Here is a 22,102-nt window from a genome sequence, read left to right as displayed (position 1 = left end):
GGAAGAATAGAGGAGAGAGAGCAGGATGAGAGATACCATATCAGAGGGAGCCACTATAGTTCCGAGAAGAGATCTGGAACCAGGGAGTTCTCCAGAGACCTACAAGGATGACATCATCTGACAATCCAGGCAATGGTGGAGAGGATAACCTAAAAGCCCTTCCCCTAAAATGAGACTGATGACTACTCTTTATGCCATCCTAGAGCCCTCATCCAGTGGCTGAAGGAAGCAGAGACAGACATCCACAGATATACACTGAGCTGAAATAGGTAATTTAGTTGAAGAGAGGGAGGAATGAAGAGCGAAGGGGTCTGTACCAGGTTGGAGAAACCCACAGGAACAGTTGGCCTGAACAAGGGAGAGCACATCTACCCCAGATGCTGTCGGGGAGGCCCGTACAAGACTGATCCAGAGCCCTGAACATGGATGTCAATAAGGAGGCCTCTGCACTCCAGGGAGCCTCTGGTGGTGGATTAGTATTTTTCCCTGGTGCAAGAAGGGACTTGGAGAGCCCATCCTATGTGAAGGGTTACACTCTGGCCCAGAGAAGGAGAAGGGCCCAGGACCAGCACAGGAGGATTTGGTGGATTTTGCAGAGTCCCCACTGAGGGCTCTGCCCTGCCTGGGGAGTGATGGGTGGATGGGGTGGGGGTGGGGGAGGAGGGATGGGTGGGGGGGAGGGAGAGGGAGAAAGGACTTACATATGAAACAAGCTTGTTCCCTAACTGGAACTAATAAATAAATTAAAAAAAAAAAAAAAAGAATTGCTGTGGCTATAGTGTCTCTTCACAGCAATAGAAACTGTAGCTAATACAGAAGTATTTATAAAAAGTGAAGTAATTGATACGTCAGAATGTAGTTTATATTTTTTTAAATGTGGTTAAGTAATTTATTATTATAGAAAATTTTAAATGATAAGGAAAAATGAAAAGTGTACAATTTCATAGTATCTTTTCAGAATTTGTATATAGCTTATTTGCTTTATATATATATATATACATATATATATATATACTTATATATATAATGTTAGTATATGCAAAGAACAAAATTTAATGAAGATAGATATTTGTCAAACAGAAGCATTCTAGGTCTTTCTCACTGAATGGATAAACTGTTGCAGCTATATTACAATAGGTTCAATAAAAAGAGAGAGAGAAGGGTGCTTAAGTCAGTGTTGCTGAGTGCAGGCAACCAATTAGAAAGGCTAAGTACTTGATAATAGCAATGTTTGACCTTTTGGAAAAGACAAAACTGGCAACAATGAAGTAATAAATATTTTGAGGAGTTTAGGGAAGGTGTAAATGGATGAATATGAGTAATAACTAGAATATTGAGGAATAGGAAGTTATTTTGTATGGTAATATAATGGTGGATAAAATGGTATCATAATTATTTGTTAACACTTATAGCACATAACACACAGAGTGAACCACAGTGTAAACCATTGATTATTACAAAACAGTTAATTAGTAGGACGCAGATTATGTAGTTTAAACCCATTTGTCATAGACTTTAATTTAATTTTTTAAATTTAAATTAAAAACAATCTTATTTTACATACCAATCATCTCTGTTCCCTCTCCCTCCCTTACGTCCTCCCACTTCCCTCACCATCTCCCTCTCCAACTCCACATCCACTCCTCAGAGCGGGTGGGGCCTTTTATGGGGGATCATCAAAGTCTGTCACATCATTTGGGGCAGGTCCAAGACCTTTCCCCCGTATCTAGGCTGAGAGAGTATCCCTCCACGGGGATGGGCTCCTGAAGTCCGCTCGTTGACCAGGGATACATATTGGTTCTACTGCCAGAGCCCCCATAGTCTGCCCTGACAGCCGCGTTCAGGGGGCCTGGTTTGGACCTATGCTGGTTTTCCCAGCTGTCATCTGAACGCTCACTTGCTCAGGTCAGCTCTTTCTGTGGCTTTGCCCAGCATGATCTTGACCCCTTTGCTCATCATTCCTCCCTCTGAACAACTGAACTCCAGGAGTTGGGCTCAGTGAATCTCTGCTTCTGCTTCCATCAGCTGTTGGATGATGGCATTTAAGGTAGTCATCACTCTCATTATAGGGGAAGGGCATTTCAGGTACCCTCTCCACTATTTCTTAGATTCTTAGTTGGGGTCATCTTTGTGGATTCCTGGGAATTTCCCTACTGCTAGATTTCTTGTTAAGCGCATAATGGCTCTCTCTATCGAGGTTTCTTTTTCCTTGCTCTCCTTCTCTGTCCTCCCCCAACTTGACCTTCCTGATCCCTCATGTTCTCCTCTCCCCTCCCCTTCTCTGCTCCTCCTCTTTCTCCTACCACCCCCCCACACCCCCCCCCCCCTCCCCCCCCCTCATGCTCTTCTTCCCCTTGGTCTATGTTAGTCCCCTTTGTTTCCTAGCTTCTCAGGAGTTGTGGATTGTAGGCTGGTTATCATTTGCTCTAGGTCTACTATCCACTTAAGAGTGAGTTGAGTGAGTACATACCATGTTTGTCTTTCTGTATCTGGGTTACCTCACTCAGGATGGTTTGGAAAGGGGAACACTACTCCGTTGCTGGTGGGAATGCAAACTTGTGCAGCCAGTTTGGAAATCAGTATGGAGGTTTCTCAGGAAACATTTCTCAGCAGCATTATTTGTAATAGCCAGAACCTGGAAGCAACCTAGATGCCCCTCAGCAGAAAAATGGATAAAGAAAATGTGGTATATTTACTCAAAGGAGTACTACTCAGCCGTAAAAAAACAATGGCATCCTGAAATTTCCAGGCAAATGGATGGAGCTAGAAGAAAATCGATGCTTTTTACATTGACTGGAATAGTCTTTCTTTATTTGCTGTTTAATGTGGTGACTACTAGCTACAGATGACTAGGAGATTAAGGAATTTAGTTTTAAATTTCATTTAATTTTTATTACTTAGAATATAAATAACACCATGTAGCTAAGAGGTTCATTAAACAGTCATATCTAAGTTTAGGAAATAAGATTGAAAAATGTCTATTGATTGATACAGTTAATGGAATTAATAGTTGACTGAAAATGTTATATTAGAAAATATTTTAAAAAGGAAAATGTTATCCTAAATATTGGTTTATTTATAGGCAGTGGGCAAATATTTTTTTTGTTTTAGAAATAGGGTCTCACTTTCTAGTCTAGCCTGTCCTTGAACTGACAGCTGTCCCTCTGTGTCAGTTTCACAAGTGCTAGTTTACAAGTGGAAGACACTACTCTTGGCTTACTTAGTTCTTCAGTATTTACCCTCCTATTTTTAACCTGGTCCTGTACAATATTTCACTTACAGATTTGCTTAAAGACATGTTTATGAAACATGAAGGTTGCATTCAGTATCCATGGCAGTTATTTTTATAGAGGATAACTGTGCCTAATTTAGAATACTTCTAAATCTAAAATGAGGGAACATTAGACAGTTGAACTGGAGAATGGGATTCCTTGGCTTAAAGATTCAGAGTTCTGTACTCACATTTTTTTTAGATAATGTACCTGATGCAGTAGACTTGGCCTGACAAAATTATGGATAAAAATTAAAACTAATAGATTGTATTTGGTTACTCACTCAACTTAGAGCCATCACTTTAGTGTTTGTCTTGTCTTTGTTATGATCACCAACATTTAGACCAAAGTCAACAATAATCTCAGTAACCTTCCCTGATCAAATTATATATGAATTTTGTTCAGTTTTGAGTGTTGCTTTGAAGTGGCTCGGAGAAATAACTTTCTAAAGGACCCAAATTAAGAATCCTAGAAGCCTAGTTACATGTGGCACATGTTAATGAGCTGAAGTTCTGGGTTTTTTGTTTGTTTTTTGTTCTTTTTTTTCTTTTTAATCAGGTAAAGAATTTAGAATTGGAATTTACTGCATGTGTAACTTTTCATTGTGGTCAAATAGCTCCAGGACTAGAGAAAGTGGGAAATCATTCTGTGATCCCATAGTGCACAGCAATTGTGATTAAACAAAAGCCCTGGCGAGACTGGATTGAGTGTAAGGGGCTTTTGTGCATGTCCATTCTCTAGCCTTGGTGAGATTGGATTGAGTATAGGGGTTGTTGTCCATTCTGTAGCTGTGGCATCATTCCCTTCTGAGAGGTCTAACAGAAAAATGGGCTGAGAATTCAGTAGCCCAACAAAGCCATTGGTAGCAGCAGTGACAGTTTATGTAGCACTTGCTGTCAGACATAGTAATTTCACAGATAAGAAAGTCTCACAGTCAAAAGATCATGAATTGACTGAATTGATGACTAAATCTGCCTTTTAATATCTTTGCTGTCATATTATGGTTACTTTGGAAGGGAGCTGTCTTAAGTGTCTCCCAAGATTACTTCCAAAGTGAGTTTGACCTATTTTCACTTTGGTACATGTGAATGTGTCTGTTAGTTACTTTTATCATTGCTGTGACAAAATACCCAACAAGAAACAACTCAAAAGAAGGTTTTAGGGGGCCTTGGTAGTGCCATGCCTTTAATCCCAGCACTCAGGAGGCAGAGGCCGGCAGATCTCTGTGAGTTTGAGGCCAGCCTGGTCTCCAGAGTGAGTGCCAGGATAGGCTCCAAAGCTACACAGAGAAACCCTGTCTCGAAAAACCAAAAAAAAAAAAAAGGAAAGTTTTATTCTGGCCTGCAGTCCCAGGGAATACAATTGAGCATGGAGGGGAAAGGGAGGCTGCCAGAAGACCAGGCAAAATCAAGGCCTGCTCCCAGTGACCCACCTCCTCAGTGAGGTTCTCCCAGCTGGGTATCAAGTTCAAGCACATGAATCTGTGGAGGACATTTTATATTTAATACATATTGGCTGAGGAGGACACCACTGATTCTAGTGCCTAACTAATGTAGGGATGGGATGCTTTCAACACGAAGACTATACAGTAGTCTGATGTAACTGAGTGATGATCCGAGTTTTAGGTGAAGAGGTAGTTTCAGATCTTTTGTTGGTTTTTACAACACAGTGTTAACTAATTGTATTTCATTTTATCATTGAGTCAGTAATCCTTTTAACACAATAAAATAGAACTTATGTATGCACATATTATAGTCAAACACGTCTCCTTGGAAAACAATTCTGAATGGTATCAGATTTTTTTTTCTTAAAATTTTTTATGTTTACATTTGTTTCCTAACAAGTGATAGTTGGTAATTAGATAATTTTATAGGGTTTTCTTTCAATTATGATTGAACCCTAATTACATTTGAATAATAATATATAGCAAACATTTAATTTTTTTCAAATGAAAATCTTGTAGTTGTATGTGATTTTTAAAATAAGAATACATAAAACCCTGCCTGGAACAAAAGTAGTTTATGTGTTAAGTATTGTCATGGTGTTAGAAATTATTTTGTGTAATCTTAATTCCCCATTTGATTATTCATTAATTAATTTCATTAATTTTAATAATTCAAAGCACCTAAAGTTAATTGCTTAGTATGTGTGTGGTATCCTGCATGTATTATGTGGCCTCTATCACTCTGTCACTGTGTTGTAAAATCTAGGAACTTTGGCATAGAGATCTCGAAGGCACTGAGGCTGGTGGACAGTGGTCTTACAGTCTGAGTGCTGTTCTGTGCTAAACCTCTGTGTTATTTCAGCATTAGTAAATTTTGAAAGTACTTTTACTACTTTGATCGAAAAGCGATGTGTGTTGGTTTGCAATAAAATGACCCCCAAAGGGAGAGGTACTATTAGGTATGGCCTTGTTGAAGTAGATGTAGCCTTTTTGGCAGAAGTATGTCACTGTAGGGGTTGGTTTTGAGGTCTTTATTGCTTAAGCTTCCCTCAGTGTGACACACAATCCACTTCCTGTTGCCTTCTGATCAAAATGTAGCCAGCATCACGTCTGCTGCCTACACACTGCTATGCTTCCTGCCATGATGATAATTAACTGCACCTCTGAAACTGTAAGTGAGCCACCCCAATTAAATGTTTTTCTTATAAGAGTTGTTGTGGTCTTGGTGTCTCTTCGAAGCAATAGAAACCCTAACTAATACAAGGTGGTATGAAATAATGAGCTGAAGTTGTTAAATTAGGATCCATTTTAGAAGTTTTGAAAATAAAAGTGGGCTACTCCTAAATTATATCAAGCAACAAATTTTAGTAATTTTTTGTTTGAAACTATTTCTGGAAAATAAATAAATTGAACCTAAAGATTTTCTAATAACTGTTGTCCAGACTTTCAAGAAGTTACAGCAGGTTGCATAAAGCCATTTCATGCAAATATATAGTGTGAGTTGATCATATTACTTCCTCTATTCCCCTTGTTCACCTTTCCTCTCTCCCTAAGTCTCCTTTTTTCCCAGTTTAGTTTCTACTTCCAATATATGATGCTTTGTCAATATAGGTGTCACAATGAGAGAAAACATACGATGTCTGACTTTGTTAGTCTGACTTGTTTCATTCAAGATGATGACTTACATTGCATCCATGCTTCAAATGGCAAAGCTTTTATTTTTTATGGCTGAAGAAATAATACCCATGTGTATGTAATCTACATTTTCTTTATCCAGCTCTTTTAACAAATAGTGCTGCCAAAAGTAGATAGCCACATGTTGGTAGAAGTCTTCATCTAAATGTTGTGAGCAATACTGTCTCTGTAGACCAGGCTGTCCTGGAATACACAGAGATCTGCCTGACTCTGCCTCCCAGGTGCTGGGATTAAAGGTCTACACCACCAATGCCTGGCTTGAAATAATCCTATTTTAAAGTTAACCTGTGTGTATTCTGATTTGTTTTTCTTTTAATAAATTATTTAGTCTCTTTTCTTTAAATTTTGCCAAATCTTTTTTTTCCCCAAAAGATTATTTTTTTATTAGTTCAAATTAGAAACAAGCTTGCTTCACATGTCAATCCCTTCTCCCTATCCCTCCCTTCTCCCCCAACCCCCATCAGCCCCCCCAGTTCATCCCCACTCTGCTCCCCAGGGAGGGTAAGGCCCTCTATGTGGATTCCCCAAAGTCTGTCATTTCATCCTAGGCAGGGCCAAGGCCCTTCCCAGTGTGTCCAGGCTGAGAGAGCATCCCTCCATGTGGGATGGGCTCTCAAAGTCCCCTATTACATCAGGGATAAACACTGATCCATTACCAGGGGCCCCATATAGTGCCGAGGCCTCCTCAGTGGCATCCATGTTCAGGGGTCTGGATCAGTCCCGTGCTGGCCTCCCAGACAGCAGTCTGAGGTCCATGGGCTCCCCCTTGTTCAGTCAGCTGTTTCTGTGGGTTTCACCAGCCTGGTCCCAACCTCTTTGCTCTTCTTTCCACCCTCTCTGTAACTGGGTTCCAGAGTTCAGTTCAGTGTATAGCTGTGGGTGTCTGCTGTGGGTGTCCACCTCTGCTTCCATCAGCCGCTGGATGAGGGCTCTAGGATGGCATATAAGGCAGTCATCAGTCTCATTATAGGGAAAGGGCATTTAGAGTAGCCTCTCCACCATTGCCTAGATTGTCAGTTGGTGTCATCCCTGTAGATCTCTGGAAATCTCCCTAGTGCCAGATCTCTCCTCAGACCTGTAATGGCTCCCTCTGTTATGACATCTCTCATCCTGCTCTCCTCTACCCCCCCATTCAACCTTTCTGCTCCTCCATGTCCCTCTTCTCCCCCTCTCATTCTCCCAGCTCCCTCTCCCCTACCCTCATGCTCCCAATTAGCTCATGAGTTCCTGCCCCTTCCCCTTTTCCAGGCTCCATGCATTCCTCTCTTAGAGTCCTTGTTTCCTAGTTCCTTTGGTGATGTCTGATGTTTAAAGTTTTTTCATCTAAAAAACATAGTTTTTTATTAAATGAAAACTAGTAATGTAGCCAAACAGACTTTATTCTAGCAGCAAGAACTTTAAGAATGTTTTGTCTGTTCGGAAATAATTTTAATAGATAACATTGACTATAATAGGATTTACTTGCACTGGGCATAGTAGCACACACCTGTAGTTCTAGCACTTGGGAATCTGAGTTGCGAAGTTTAAAGTTGGAGGGCATATTGCTTTTCAGAAAGACTCATTGTTTTTAACAGAACAACAGCAGCAGCAATGCAAAAGTCCTTACGTGCCACCTGCTGAGGGAAGCATATTAGCCTTGTCTTATTATGTTTTCATTGAATCTCTGATCCTGTAGTTCACTCTTTCATTGGTAGCTTCATTCTTCTGTGTTTTAAAATCTACTTTGGTAGATATCTAATTACTCAGCTAACCTCTCCCTCTTTCCTTTTTAACTTGGTGGCCTCGGTTACTTGTGTTAGTATAGCAAGCAATGATACAGACAGCCCTTCCTTTACAAACAGTAGTCAGTGTCAAGTTAGTTTGTAGTGTAGATTTTCAGTGAGAAAGTGTACCTGCTCTTGGAGAGGATGGATGTAACAGGTGTTATGGGTAACATAATTTTGGGTTGTCGTTAAATATAATAGTAGCTATCCCAGAACTCAGCTAAGAGTCTTTAGGAGGTATAGGAGTCTTGTATTCAGAACAGAGTAGTTTTTATTTTTTTGATTGCTTTGTCAATCACTGGAACATAAGCATCTTATTAAGATGTGATTGAGTTTTTGTGCCATTATTCCATGTTCTTGCATTAGAAATTAGTTTCCACGTTTGCTGGTGGTTTCCCAAAATGGTTTTTGTCTAAAAAAAAAGACTTCCTAGAATTTGCCATGAGTGATCAGCACAGTTTGGATTAAGTAACTGAGTGGCTAAGAATATATGTAAGGCTAGCTTTGGCATGATTAAATATTTTCTTGTAGAAGAAATTACCTAATGTTAAAATTTCACAGAAACTTTAAGAATTAACAACTTAAAGAATAGTTCATACTATATATAGTGTTTTCTGTTTGTGTGTGTATGTGTGTGTGTATTTTGCATTGGAGATTATGATGTAGGTCTATTTTGTGTTATCCCTTCCCTCCACATACCCTCCTCTTTCTGTAGAAAGTTCCTTTTTTTAAAAAAATTTTTATAAGATAGGTTTTTTTTGTTTTCTTTTTAAATTTTATTTTATTAGTTCAAATTAGGAACAAGCTTGCTTCAGATGTAAATGCCTTCTCCCTCTCCTCCCCTCCCCCCCAACATCCCACCTGCCCTTAGCTATCCCCCCTCCACTCCCCAGGCAGAGTAAGGCCCTCAAAAGGGGCTCCCCAAAGTTTACCACATCATCCTGGGCCAGGCCTAGGCCCTACCCCATGTGTCCAGGTCAAGAGAATATCCCTTCATAAGGGATGGGCTCTCAAAATCCCTTCTTTTTTTTTGTAAGACCTTACATATTTAATATAGTGCGTTACCTCCATACAAATGGAAAAAAATTAAGTTCAACATTTCTAGACCAATATGGCTGTTAATTTTTGTACAATGCCAACTCAACATGGTAAACTGGGATACTTTTTTCCAGCGTTGACAGCACAGCTCAAGTTTCCAAAAATTCAAATTATAATGTATATATATATATATATATATATATATATATATATGTAAAAAGACCAATAATGTTATGCATCAATAGCAGCAGCAGCTTTTCCAGGTTCTGCAGTCATTTGAACAAAATTGTAGAGACATGGAGCACTCTCCATTTAAAAAAAAAAAAAAAGTGAAAACATCTTCAGGAAAATGATAGAGGACCTCAAAGAGGACATAAGAAAATCCTTTAAAGAAATTGAAGACAAAACAAACCAAAAAATACAAGAAATAGTTCAAGATCTGTAGAAAGTTCTTTAATACTATTGTTGATCTTTGAGGCAGGGCTTGTGTCTAACAACAATCCAAAATTATCATTTAAACTGTTTTATAGAAAACTTGGCATAAATGTAGAGATGCTTTGTATAGTCAGGGAATGAGTAAAATGGAAAACTATATTAGATTAGTTGACACTGTATACATGTATTGAAATATCATAGTGACCCCCATTAATCTGTACAAAGAATAATATCAATAAGGTAAATTTTCATTTGAGAAATTTTTCAGTTTTAAGCAATATTTAAATTATTCTAAGCATGTCAAGCAATTGTGGCTCAGACATCTTTTCATAGCTTTATTGATATAATTTTCATATATTTAAAGTGAGTTCTCATATATGCACATATGTATGCAATTGTAGCATTTTTTTCCTATTCTTAAATCATCTTACAAGAGATCTTAGGCTTTGTCTTCTTCTGTTTCAATTCTACCATCCTTAACTTTAATGATGCATTTCTTTTTTTGTTTGTCTTTTTATGGTTTTTCGAGACAGGGTTTCTCTGTGTAGCTTTGGAACTTATCCTGGCACTCACTCTGTAGACCAGACTGGCCTCGAACTCACAGAGATCCGCCTGCCTCTGCCTCCAGAGTGCTGGGATTAAAGGCGTATGCCACCAACTTCTGGCCTTAATGATCCATTTCTGTCTCTAGAGTTTTCCCTATTTTAGACATTTCACTTAAATGGAATCATGTTTTACTACCTGAATGATTTCGTTTACTTAACAGATTGTTTTCAAAGTTCCTGTTCTACACGACTTTAGTGCTTTTATAACTAGAGTTCATATGTATATATAAACAAACTTTGGTGATCTTTACTTTCTGCCAATGCAGTGTTACCATATTTATATACATATTTTGTTTGTACTCATAATTTACTTTTCTTGTCTATACCAAGTGGAGTTTTAAAACCCAAAAGTATTTATGCCCACTTTACTGAGGAACCAGCAACCAACATATGAAGATCTCAGATTTCCTGCATGCTTACATTTCTGAGCTCTTCTAGTTGGTGTTAAGTGGTAGCGATTTTGATTTGTGTTTTCCTGAGGCTATATCATACTACGTGTCATCATGCTTAGTATATATTGGCATGCATTTCAAAGAGAAACTTAAATGCTTCATGTTTTTGTTTTGTTTTACTACGCCTGAATTATGCTTTCATTTTATATGTTATGGACCAAAACATCTTGTCAGATGTATATTTGCAAATATTGTTTTCTGTTATATTCCTTGTCTTTTTACTTTCTTGAATGTGTTGTTGGAAGCATGAACTTGCCTTATTTATTTTTGTTGTGTCATTTTGTTGTGTCATGAAGATTTATTTCTGTTTTCTCTTATGAGTTTTGTAGTTTTAGATTTTTAAGGCATTTAGGCCATTGATTCATTTTGAGTTAATTTTTCTTTGTGGTTTGAGATGATGGTTTAGCTCCTCCCTTTGCCTTCCCCTTCTCTGTCCTTTCCTCTCTCCTCTTCTTCCCTCTTTTCTCAGCTTATTCTATTGTTCGTTATTGAAAGACTATTTCCTACCCTTGCCTTTACACTCTTTAGAAATTAATTTACATGAAGGGTTTTTATTGTTTTGTCTTATTTGATTTTCTGGACTCAGAGTTCTGTTCAACATTGTGTTTATCATTGTGCCAGTATTTTTCATTGTTTTGGTTTTAATTACTTTGTTGTGAGTCTAGAAGTAGGGACCTAAACTGTCCCTTTTACCCTCCTTCCAAAATTGTTTTCACTACTCTCGGTTTCTTCTAATTACCTACTAATTTTAGAGTCAGCTTGTCATTTTCTAAAAAGAAGCCAACAGGAATTTTGAGAGAGATAGCTTTGAGTCTAGAAACTAATATTTGGTGTATTAAAAAAATCTTAATATTATATATTCTGGCTTATAGATGTTGATTTTTAAATTTTATTTATGATTTTAGTTTCTTTCAGTTGTATTTTGTAGTTTCAGTGGGCAAGTCTCACTCTTCCCTTTGTAAAAAAAATTTATTCCTAACTTTTTTTGATGACATTGTATAAGGAATCACTTCCTTAGTTTCATTTTTAGATTATTCATTGTTAGTAAGGATACAGTAGATTTTTTTTATATTGATCTTGTGAAATTTTGAAGAAAGTATTAATTCCAGTAGTATTTTTTCTGTGAAAGGTTGTGTCATTTGTGAATAAAATAGTTTTATTTCTTCTCTTTCTATCTAGATGTCTCTTCTATATTTTTTTTTTTTTTTTTGCCTAAATGCACTGGCTAGAACCTCCACTGCAGTTTTGAAGTGGTGAGTTGAGACTTTCTTGTTTCTGATCTTCCTGGCTACTTATTTTACTTTTATGAAATGATACCATAGGCCGGGCGGTTGTGGTGCACACCTTTAATCCCAACACTCGGGAGGCAGAGGCAGGCGGATATCTGTGAGTTCGAGACCAGTCTGGTCTACAAGAGCTAGTTCCAGGACAGCCTCCAAAGCTACAGAGAAACCCTGTCTCAAAAAACCATAAAAAAAAAAAAAAAAAAAAAAGAAAAAGAAATGATACCATAGTTGTCTGTGAGTGTTCATAGGTGTCCTTTATGAAGCTGTAGGACTACCTTTATTAATACAGTTGCTGGAGTATTCTTTTACTTAAAAAGAATAAAATTGTCTTTTGCTCATTTGTTTAACTAATTGCACAATTTGTTTTAATTTCATTGATGAGGTATCATACCAGTTGATTTTTTTTTTTTTTTCTGTTGAGTCTGCCTTGTATGCTGGCATTGATTTGGCTTTGTCATTATGTCTATCATCTATTGTCTGTCCATCTATCTAATCTAAGACATTCAAATATGTTATTGGGTGTATTTTCCAAGTATTTCATGGATACTTTCTGTTCCGATATTCCTATATCATTGATCTATAGTTTTTTGGTGTTACTTGTATTGACTTTGAAAAAATCAGCTTAGAAATGTTTTTGTATGTTATTTTGCACGTTTTTCTCAGAATTGGTGCTATCCTTCTTAAAGATTTATTATAAGTCTCCATAAATTGCTTGGCTTTCATAGAATTCTGGACCTGAACTTTCTGTGAACTGGTTTTAGTCAGTAATCATTTTTTCCCTTGATACAAATCTATACAGTGAGTTAGTTTTTGGACATTGTGTCTTTGTCATACACAATACATTTCAGTTTTTTTTTCACCTTTGTTAATCTAGTTAAAGTTTTAAAGTGTCTTGGTTTTCTTGATTCTCTCTATTGTTTTTCTGTGCTCTAGTTCATTTATTTGTGTTCATTACTTACTATTTTTTTTTCTGGTATCCGTAAGGTTGAAAATGAAATTCTTGACTTGGGTGGTTTTTAAAAGGGAATGTAAGGCCATAAATTTCTTTTAAGCATTGTTGTAACTACATTAAATAAAACTTACTCTATGTTTACTCTTTGTCTTTTTAATGCTTGCATACTAGGTAACATCCACCTTTGGCTATCCCTGACTTATATTTGCATCCTAAAGTGTATATTTAGATTTTTATAAATTGTGGACCAATTGGTTATTACTGGTTGTGTGTCTAATTATCACATATGGGGGAATTATTCAGATTTTGTTATTGATTTCTGATTTTATTTAATTGTGTTTACTGAATATGCTTTGGATTACTTCTCTTTGAAATGTATTGAGGCTTATGTTGGAGCCTGGTATGACTTGTCATGGGAAACATTTCATGTATATTTGTAAAGAAATTATTTTCTGCTCTTGTTTTATGATCTATTAGATAGAACCCTGTTTGGCTTACTTGGTTTGTAATGTTGCCCAAATAGCTATTTTCTTAATAACATTCTGCTTCAGATGAAAACAGTACCACTGTGGAGCATGCAGTATCATAATTAGACTATTGGTGTTCATGCTCCCTGTTGTTGCACAAGCCAAAGAACAGAAGTAAGAATTAAAAGCTTGTACTCCTCCTCTTCTTTTTTATTGGAACTGAGAAGGGGCATATTCTAAAAGGATCACCCTAGCTACTGACTTGTTGAAGGTATTTGCTAATTAATGTTGATGACTTATGTGGTAGGTGCAAACAATTTAATCAATTTGTTGTAGAAATCTGTTGGATGTTTGGTTCTGTGCATGACAGTGAATGCGCTGACAGGAGCAATATACTACAGTTTGAGTATGGGTTGTGTCTCCAGAATTTCAAGTGTAAAGGTGTCACCAGGGTAATAGTACTGTGAGGTAAGCACGTTGAGAGGTCTGTAAGTATTTTTAGAGTGCCCTTGAAGGAGAGTGTGGGAGCCCCATACATATTCTGGATCATGGTAACTGTGGTCTTTTCCAACAGAATCCTTTTGTAACATGTGCTACTTTCATTGGATGCCAAAATCGTAGTGCTTCCAGAATTACAAGTAAAAACAATTTTTTCCCCTTCCTGTTAGTAGCCCTAGTGTAACGTAATATGGTACCTATGAATTCAGGAGCCATTAAACTGGAGTATGTGCGCTCATTGTGTTCTCAACTATATAGTGTGCAGTTCCTGTGGTCACCTGCATGGCCTTGTGTTACGATAAATCTTTCCGCACAAAGCCGCCTGAGCCCCACTGCCACGTGTGTGCTTTACATCAGCCCCCTGCCTGAGTTAGGGCCCACATGAATACACAGAAACTTGTATTAGGTTCAAAGCTGCTTGGCCAATGACTAGGATTCTCATCTGTTAGCTCAGTCTTAATTGTCATACATCTATATATATTATAAGACTTATCTTATCGGACGCCTTATTGGCGTCCCTCCTTGCTGGTGAATCGCATTGCGCTACTGGAGGAAGAGGGAAAAAGGGGGACATTTCCTGTTTCCTTTGCTTATATGAGTCTCCTTGCTATGTCACTTTCTGCCTGGATCACCACTTCTCTACTGCATTTCCCAGAATCCTCTTTGACTCAGCCCTGTCTAACTTGCTGTCTCATTGGCCAAAAAGTATTTTATTTAACAATCAATAAGATAAACATATACAGAAGTACTTCCCCCATCAGCCTTGTACCTGAAACTTGAGTAAATATTTTTGTTGGAGGGGAGAGCAAAATAAATGATTTTTCCCTGATCCAGAGAAGAATTCTTGGAAATTAAAAGTGAGAAAAACAACAGAGTTGTGCTCAGAGATGTTTCAGAAGCTATGGGTAGTTTTGTAGTTAGTACTCAGAAGAAAAGCCAGCCACTTTGAAAAGAAAAACACCAGTAGCCCTAGATTCCTGTGAGATGTAAAGAATTAGAAACTTTTCTGGTGAGAGGACGTTAGGATGTTTTTCAATATTTTGTTCAAAAGCACATAAATAGGTGTTATTAAAAACATATCTTATGCTGAGCGTTGGTAGTGTACGCCTTTAATCCCAGCACTCGGGAGGAGAGGCAGGTGGATCTCTGTGAGTTCGCGGCCAGCCTGGTCTCCAGAGCGAGTGCCAGGATAGGCTCCAAAGCTACACAGAGAAACCCTGTCTGGAAAAACCAAACCAAACCAAACCAAACCAAAAAACCCGAAACATATCTTATAAGAAGGCATTTTAATTCCTTCTTAGAATGCTGGTTATGTTCATAGAAACAGTCTTTATGGTATTTGTGAATTACTTCTACTAAGGTGGGTACTTAAAGTTCTTAATACAAAGTAAGCAGAGTGTGTGTGTGTGTGTGTGTGTGTGTGTGTGTGTGTGTGTGATTTCGGAAAGTGTTCTTTTATTTTCTTGGTACATCGCCAATAAAGCTATTTTCTGTGTGAATGCATTTTTGGTTTTGGTGGCCACTCTTTCCTATATCCTTATGACAGTTGCTATTGTTTTATACATTTCTAGAGAAATACTGCAATGCTTAGTAAATGCTCAGCATGTTATAGGATGCTTCTTATTAGCTGCTTATTGTAACATGGCTCAAATATGGGTCCTGTGTTAATTGTTTTTTAATTTATTTTATGTTCCTACTGAAGTTTCCCCTTTCTTCCTCTTCTTCTATTCCTTCCCCCACCTCACCTCCTGTCTGACTCCCCCATCCCCTCCTCAATTTCTATTCAGAAAAGGAAAGGCCTCCCATGGATATTGACAAAACATGATAATTCATGTTGGAATAAGACTAAGCACCTCCCCTTGTATTAAGACTGGGAAAGGCAGCCCAGTATGAGGAGTAGGGTCCCAAAAGTCAGCAGAAGAGTCAGAGACAGCCCCTGCTCCCACTATTAGGAGTCCCACAAGAAGACCAAGCTACACAACTGTTACATATATGCAGAGGGCCAGGGTCCCATGCAGGTTTCCTGGTTGCCTGTTCCGTGTTTGTGAGTTATTTCTGTGGATTTTCTTGTGATGTCCTTGTTCCTGCTGGCTCCTACAATCTTTCCACCCTTTCTGTAGGACTTGCCAAGTTCTGCCTAATGTTTCTACCAGTTGCTGGATGAAGCCTCTTTGATGACTATTGGACTAAGCACTAATCTATAAGTATAGCACAATATCATTAGACATCATTACATTGACTTTATTTTTCCTCCAGTCCAATTTGATTTTATCCTAGGTCTCTGGGCCATCCAACCTCTGTGGCCCTGTAGGCAGAGTCAGGGACTCACTCTCATGCCATGTGTCTCAGGTTGGCTACTCCTATAATCTGTGTGTCCCATTACCCCACCACATCCGTAGGCCTGTTAGACTGTTGATTGATTTTATGGAACTGGCTTGGTGTCCTAATCGTTGTTGCCATCTGTAGTAGCCCATCTTTGCAGTGCCAGTCTGTATTAACATCTGCTCGTGCCTGAGAAGGGGAGTGCAGATTAAGAAAATGCAGATAAAGATACTAAGGAGGAGAGAGAAACACACAGAATAGGGATGCAATCTAGTAAATACTGGTCACCCCAAGTTTATTCTTCAACATTTTAAAATACCCCAACCAAAAAAGGAGAACATAGAAAAAGACTTTTTATCAAGATATGAGGCAGGAACAGATCTTCTTCCTTAATTCTCCAAACATTTGATAACCACACCTTAGACTGAATTCCTCATTATGTGGCCTTGAAGGCTGAGAGTAACCACACCTCAGAGCTAGTCTCTTGTTATTTAGATAAGACATCCATGAACATGACCAAACATACTACAGTAGTCAAGCCTTAGACCTTTAAGTTCTATGACTTTAATCTTGGAAGAGTAAGGATAGTTTTTAACTCTGACGTGAAGCCATTTTTATGGGCCTGACACTAATCTCTCCACTGGTAGTCTTTCTTGGTAACAGGAGATAGCCAGTCAGGCTACACATCCTGTTTTGATAGGAGTCTTAGTTGGAGTCATCCTTGTAGATTCCTGGGAGTTTTCTTTATACCAGGTTTCTATCTGACACTAAAGCGACCCAGTTTCCAGTCTGCTCTTTCTGTACTCTTCCCCAACCCCACCCTTACCTGATCCCTCATGGTCCCATACCCACCCGCCCCCAGTCCACTCATGAAATATCTTCTATTTCCTCTTCCCTAGGGAATCCAAGAATCCTCCTTGTTACCTAGCCACTTTGGGTCTCTGGATTGTAGCATAGTTATTCTTTACAGTTAGTATGCACTTGCAAGTGAGTATATACTATGTTTATCTTTCTGGGTCTGGGTTACCTCACTCTAGTTCCATATGATGTCGTTGTTTTTGACAGCTCGTAATATTCCATTACATAAATGTACCACATTTTCTTTAACCAATTTTCAGTTGAAGGACATCTAGGTTGTTTCCAGGTTCTGACTGTTACAAATAATGCTGCTATGAACATTGTTGAGCAAGTATCCTTGTATAATCGATCATTCTTTGGGTGTATTCTTTGGGTCTTGAGGTAGGTTGATTCCCAGTTTTCTGAGAAACTGCCATAGTGATATCTGGAGTGGGTGTACAAATGTGCACTCCAACCAGCAATGGAGGAGTGTTTCCTTTACTCCACATCAGCTCTAACATGAACTATCACTGTGTTTTTGATCTTAGCCATTCTGAGTAATATGGAATTTAAGAGTTGTTTTCCTTTACGTTTCTCAAATGGCTAAGAAAAAGTTAGTAATGTTCAACATTTGAGATTTTACAGTTGAGAATTCTCTGTTTAGATCTGTACTCCATTTTTTAGTTGGACTATTTTTTTATGTCCAGTTTACTGATTTCTTTATATATTTTGGAAATCAGATATTGGGATGGTGAAGATGTTTTCCCATTCTGTAGGCTGCTGTTTTGTCCTATTGACTGTGTCCTTTGTCTTACAGAGAAGCTTTTTAGTTTCATGAGTTTCCATTTCTTAACTGTCCATCTTAGTATCTATGGTATTGGTGTTCTATTAAGGAACTTGCCTCCTGTCCCAATGCATTTGAGATTATTTCCCACTTTCACTTCTATCAGGTTTAGTGTATCAGGATTTTATGTTGATGTCTTTGACCCACTAGGACTTGAGTTTTCTGCAGGGTGAAGTCAGGGATGGTGATACCTCTGGGAGTTCTTTTATTGTACAGGAGTATTTTAGCTATACTGGGCTTTTTGTTTTTTTTCATATGAAGTTGATATTATTCTTTCAAGGTCTGTAAAAAATTGTGTTGGGATTTTAACAGGTATTGTATTGAATCTGTAGATTGCTGTTGGTAAGATGGCCATTTTCACTGTGTTAATCCTACCAATTCATGAGCATGGGAGATCTTTTCCTCTTCTAATATCTTCTCCAATTTCTGTCTTCAAAGATGTTAAGTTCTTGTCATACTGGTCCTTCACTTGCTTAGTTAGAGTTATGCCATGATATTATACATTATTTTTAGCTATGATGAGGGTGTTGATTCCCTGATTTCTTGCTCAGCCTTTTTATTGTTTGTATATAGGAGAGCTATGGAGGTTTTTTGTTTTTTTGTTTTTTTTATTTTTTTGACTTGTGTTCAGCTGCTTTACTAAAGATGTTTATTGGTTGTAGAAGTTCCCTGGTAGAACTTTTTTTGTGGCTGCTTATATATTCCATCATATCTTCTGTGAATAAATTGATACTTTTTTTTTCCTTTCCAATTTGTATACCCTTGATATCCTTTAGTTGCCTTAATTCTGTAGCTAGAACTTCAAGTACTATATTGAAGAGATATGCAAAGAGTGGACAGCCTTGTCTTCCTGAATTTAGTGGAATCGCTTTGAGTTTCTCTCCATTTCATTTGATGTTGGCTATTGGCTTGATGTATATTGCTTTTATTTTGTTTAGCTACTTCCCTTATATCCCTTGTATCTTTTTATTATGAAATGGTATTGGATTTTGTCAAATGCTTTTTCAGTATCTAATGGGATGAACATGTTTTTTTTTTTTTCTTTCAGTTTTTTATATGGTAAATTACATTGGCAGATTTTCATATGTTGAGCCAACATTGCATTTCTGGTGCTGGGTTTGATGTGTGATTTAAGGTTTTGAGGTTAAGCAATCTTTCTTTTACAAACATGGGTGCCATTTTATTTGGGGCACACATGTTCAGAATATGAGACATTATCCTGGTGAATTTTTTCTTAAATAATTATGAATTGTCCTTCTCCACCTCTTTTGATTAATTTTGGTTTAAAGTTTATATTCTTAGGATAGTGTCACCTGCTTGATTGTTAGGTATGCTTGACTGGAAAATATTTTTCCAACCCTTTTCTCTGAGGTCATGTCTTTTTTGATGTTTAGGTGTTTCTTATATACAGCAGAAAGATGGGTCCTGGTTTGTTTGTTTTTTTTCCCCTTTCTGTTATTCTGTCTTTTTATTGGAGAATTGAGTCCATTGATTATATTAATGACCACTGATGCTGTTATTGATGGTGGTGGTAGTATTGTGTATGTGTTTCCCTTCTTTGGACTTTGCTGGCATGAGATGATTTATTACTTGTGTTTACATGGGTGTAATTTACATGTATTGGAGTTTTCCTTCTAATACCTTCTATAGGGCAGGCTTTGTTAATAGATATCATTTAAAATTGACTTGTCATGAAATATCTTGTTTTCTCCATCTATGGTGATTGAAAATTTTGCTCGTTGTATTAGTCAGGGATGGCGTCTATCTTCTCTTAGAATGTGCAAGGCATCTGTCCAGGTACTTCTGGTTTTTAAGAGTCTGTTGAGAAGGTCTAATTTTATATGTTAGATAGTCTTTTTCCTTTGCATCTTTTAATATTCTTCGTTTCTTCTATATGCTTTGATTAGTATGTGACAAGGGCACTTTCTTTTCTGATCCAATCTGTTTGGTGTTCTGTAAGATTCTTATACTTTTATAGGCATCTTTTAAGTATATTTTCTGGGTCGTTGAACTATGATACCTCGTTCTAGGAGTTGTTTTTTTTTTTTTGATATAACGGTTTCTTTTACTAGTAAGTCTATTTCTTGTATTGTGTCTTCAATGCTTGATATTCTCTCTTCCATCTCTTGAATTCTGTTCGTGATGGTTATTCTTATTATCCATTTCCCAAATTCTTTGAGTTTTGGGGGTTTTTTGTTTGTTTGTTTGTTTTTGCTTCTATTTCAATATTCATGTCTTAGTTTTCCTTCACCTTTTTTTTTTTTTTTTTGACTTTTTTTGGCATTCTTTAAGGGATTTGTTGATTTCCTCACTTACTTTAAGGGCATTTTGATTTTTCTTTAAGAAACTCTGTCACCATCATAAAGTTGGTTTCAAAATCATTTTCTTGTTCTTTTGCTGTGTTGGAATATTCAGGGCTTGTGGGATGGCTGGGCTCTGGTGGTTACTCTTTGCCCCTTGCTGCTGTTTGTGTCCTTCCACTTATGTGTAGGGCTGGATTTGGAGTGAATATAGGTCAAAGTGTCAATTTCTGGATGATTCCTTGCTGAATGGGTGTTTTCTTCCTTAGTTTTTGTTTCCTCCCTGATCCTGTGGTTGAAGAGAGGATCTGTGCCCGAGTTGGTAGCTAGACTTCTTATAGCCTGGATGGCCTCTGGTCCAGCCATGGACTGCTTCCCAATTTTGGAGCTGATCTATTCTAGCTATGTATGTGTGTGGCCTCTGGTCTGGCCCAGGAGCCTCTAGGGTTCAGATGCTTCTGGTGGGTAGGAAGCTTCTGCTTGGTTTCTGTTAGGGTACATGAGAAGTCCCATGAAAACCACCAGATATGTATCCAGCCAGCAAGAAAATATTTTAATCTCAGGTTCCCTGTAAGAAGTTCCCTTTTGATTTAACGTAGCAGGGCTGGACAGGGATGACCTTGTAATTACTTCCTGCTGAAACTAGGATGTTGTTGTCAGGGCCCTAGAGGGCTAGAATGTTAATCAAGGGCAAGGAGGGAATTTAGAAGCATGTGGTTCATTGACCAGCTGAAGAGACAGCATTTATATTTGCTGGATGTGTCCATATCAGCTTTTAACAAGTCCAGGGCTTACAGTTATTTGGATCAGGTTGTAGTCAGCAATTGATGCTTGTATGTGTCATTTAGCCAAGTGGAAACCTTTTGAAACAAATATTGACTAGGAACAGAAGTTAAAATTTATGAACTTACTAGGTCCACAGTCCTAATAATTGGGAAGGAAAGGAGTCCCAAGACCAAGAGGTAGGGGAACTTAGGCTGTATTTATCTGGAGTCCTTTTGATGACCCATCCCTCGGGTCCAGTTATTCAGGGTCCGAAGGGGGGCTGCCTGAAAGAGTCATGGGCGAGAGAAAGAAAGGAGACCAAGCAGCGCAAGAAAGGACAAGAGTCCGTCTATGCAATGTCAAGGTCTCGATTTATCGGGGCTTAGAGTGGGCTTAAATAGCCCTGCAACAATAGAATTGCAACAATAGAATCTCACTTGTCCACAGTCTGGGCCGAGTCTTGGCAGCAGGTGTTGCATTAAGGCATCTTGCTCAGTGGTCAGTGTTATCAGCAATCCAAATGGAGTTGTTGTGTTGTTCCATATCTTCTTTGGAGACCTTGGGAGACATTATAAAAACAGAACCTGAGAGATACATTTAACTAATATATCTATAGGGTAACATGATAGGCTGGCTGTTGTTACCAAACTTACATATAATTTCAAGATTAAGCCTAGGTTTTCATAGCTCAAATATATATTGGTCCTCAAACCTGTCAAAGATCTGATGAATAAATTTAAATAAAAAAAATGGCCAAAAAATGTAAAACTTGCTGTACCAGAGACTTCCACCTCCTAGTAATGTCTCCCAAGGTCTCCATCCAGCTCCAGCCCAAGGTGTGGGCTGGGATGTGGCGGCAAGGAGAGGAGAGGCATTTGGGGTTATGCTAGGAGGGTTGGGCAGGGGTTGGGTGAGGAGATAGCCTACCTGATTTTCAGGGAGCTGGCCCATGCTCTGCTGGGAAGAAAGGCTTCTGCCAAAGGTGTAGGCTGGGATCTAGTAATGAGGAGAGGACAGGGTGTTGGAGTTATTTTGGGCCAGTGCAGGCTGGTTTGGGGGAAGTATTACCTGGGATTCAGAAATACTGGTCTGGCCTCCGGGAAAGAGGAGGCTTCTGCTAGAGATAT

The 22,102-nt window shown here is 38.2% G+C and overlaps 1 protein-coding gene across 3 annotated transcripts in view; it reads left to right on the top strand.

Moving 5' to 3' along the window:
• Ascc3 (activating signal cointegrator 1 complex subunit 3) overlaps nt 1–22,102 on the top strand; it is a 321,774-nt gene that overhangs the window by 35,994 nt on the left and 263,678 nt on the right. The window lies entirely within an intron of this gene.

The sequence above is a fragment of the Cricetulus griseus genome, chromosome 2 (assembly GCF_003668045.3).
Source record: "Cricetulus griseus strain 17A/GY chromosome 2, alternate assembly CriGri-PICRH-1.0, whole genome shotgun sequence".
NCBI classification, from domain to species: domain Eukaryota; kingdom Metazoa; phylum Chordata; class Mammalia; order Rodentia; family Cricetidae; genus Cricetulus; species Cricetulus griseus.
Note: the sequence above shows the minus strand (reverse complement) of the source record. Positions and strands in the feature narration are given on the sequence as shown.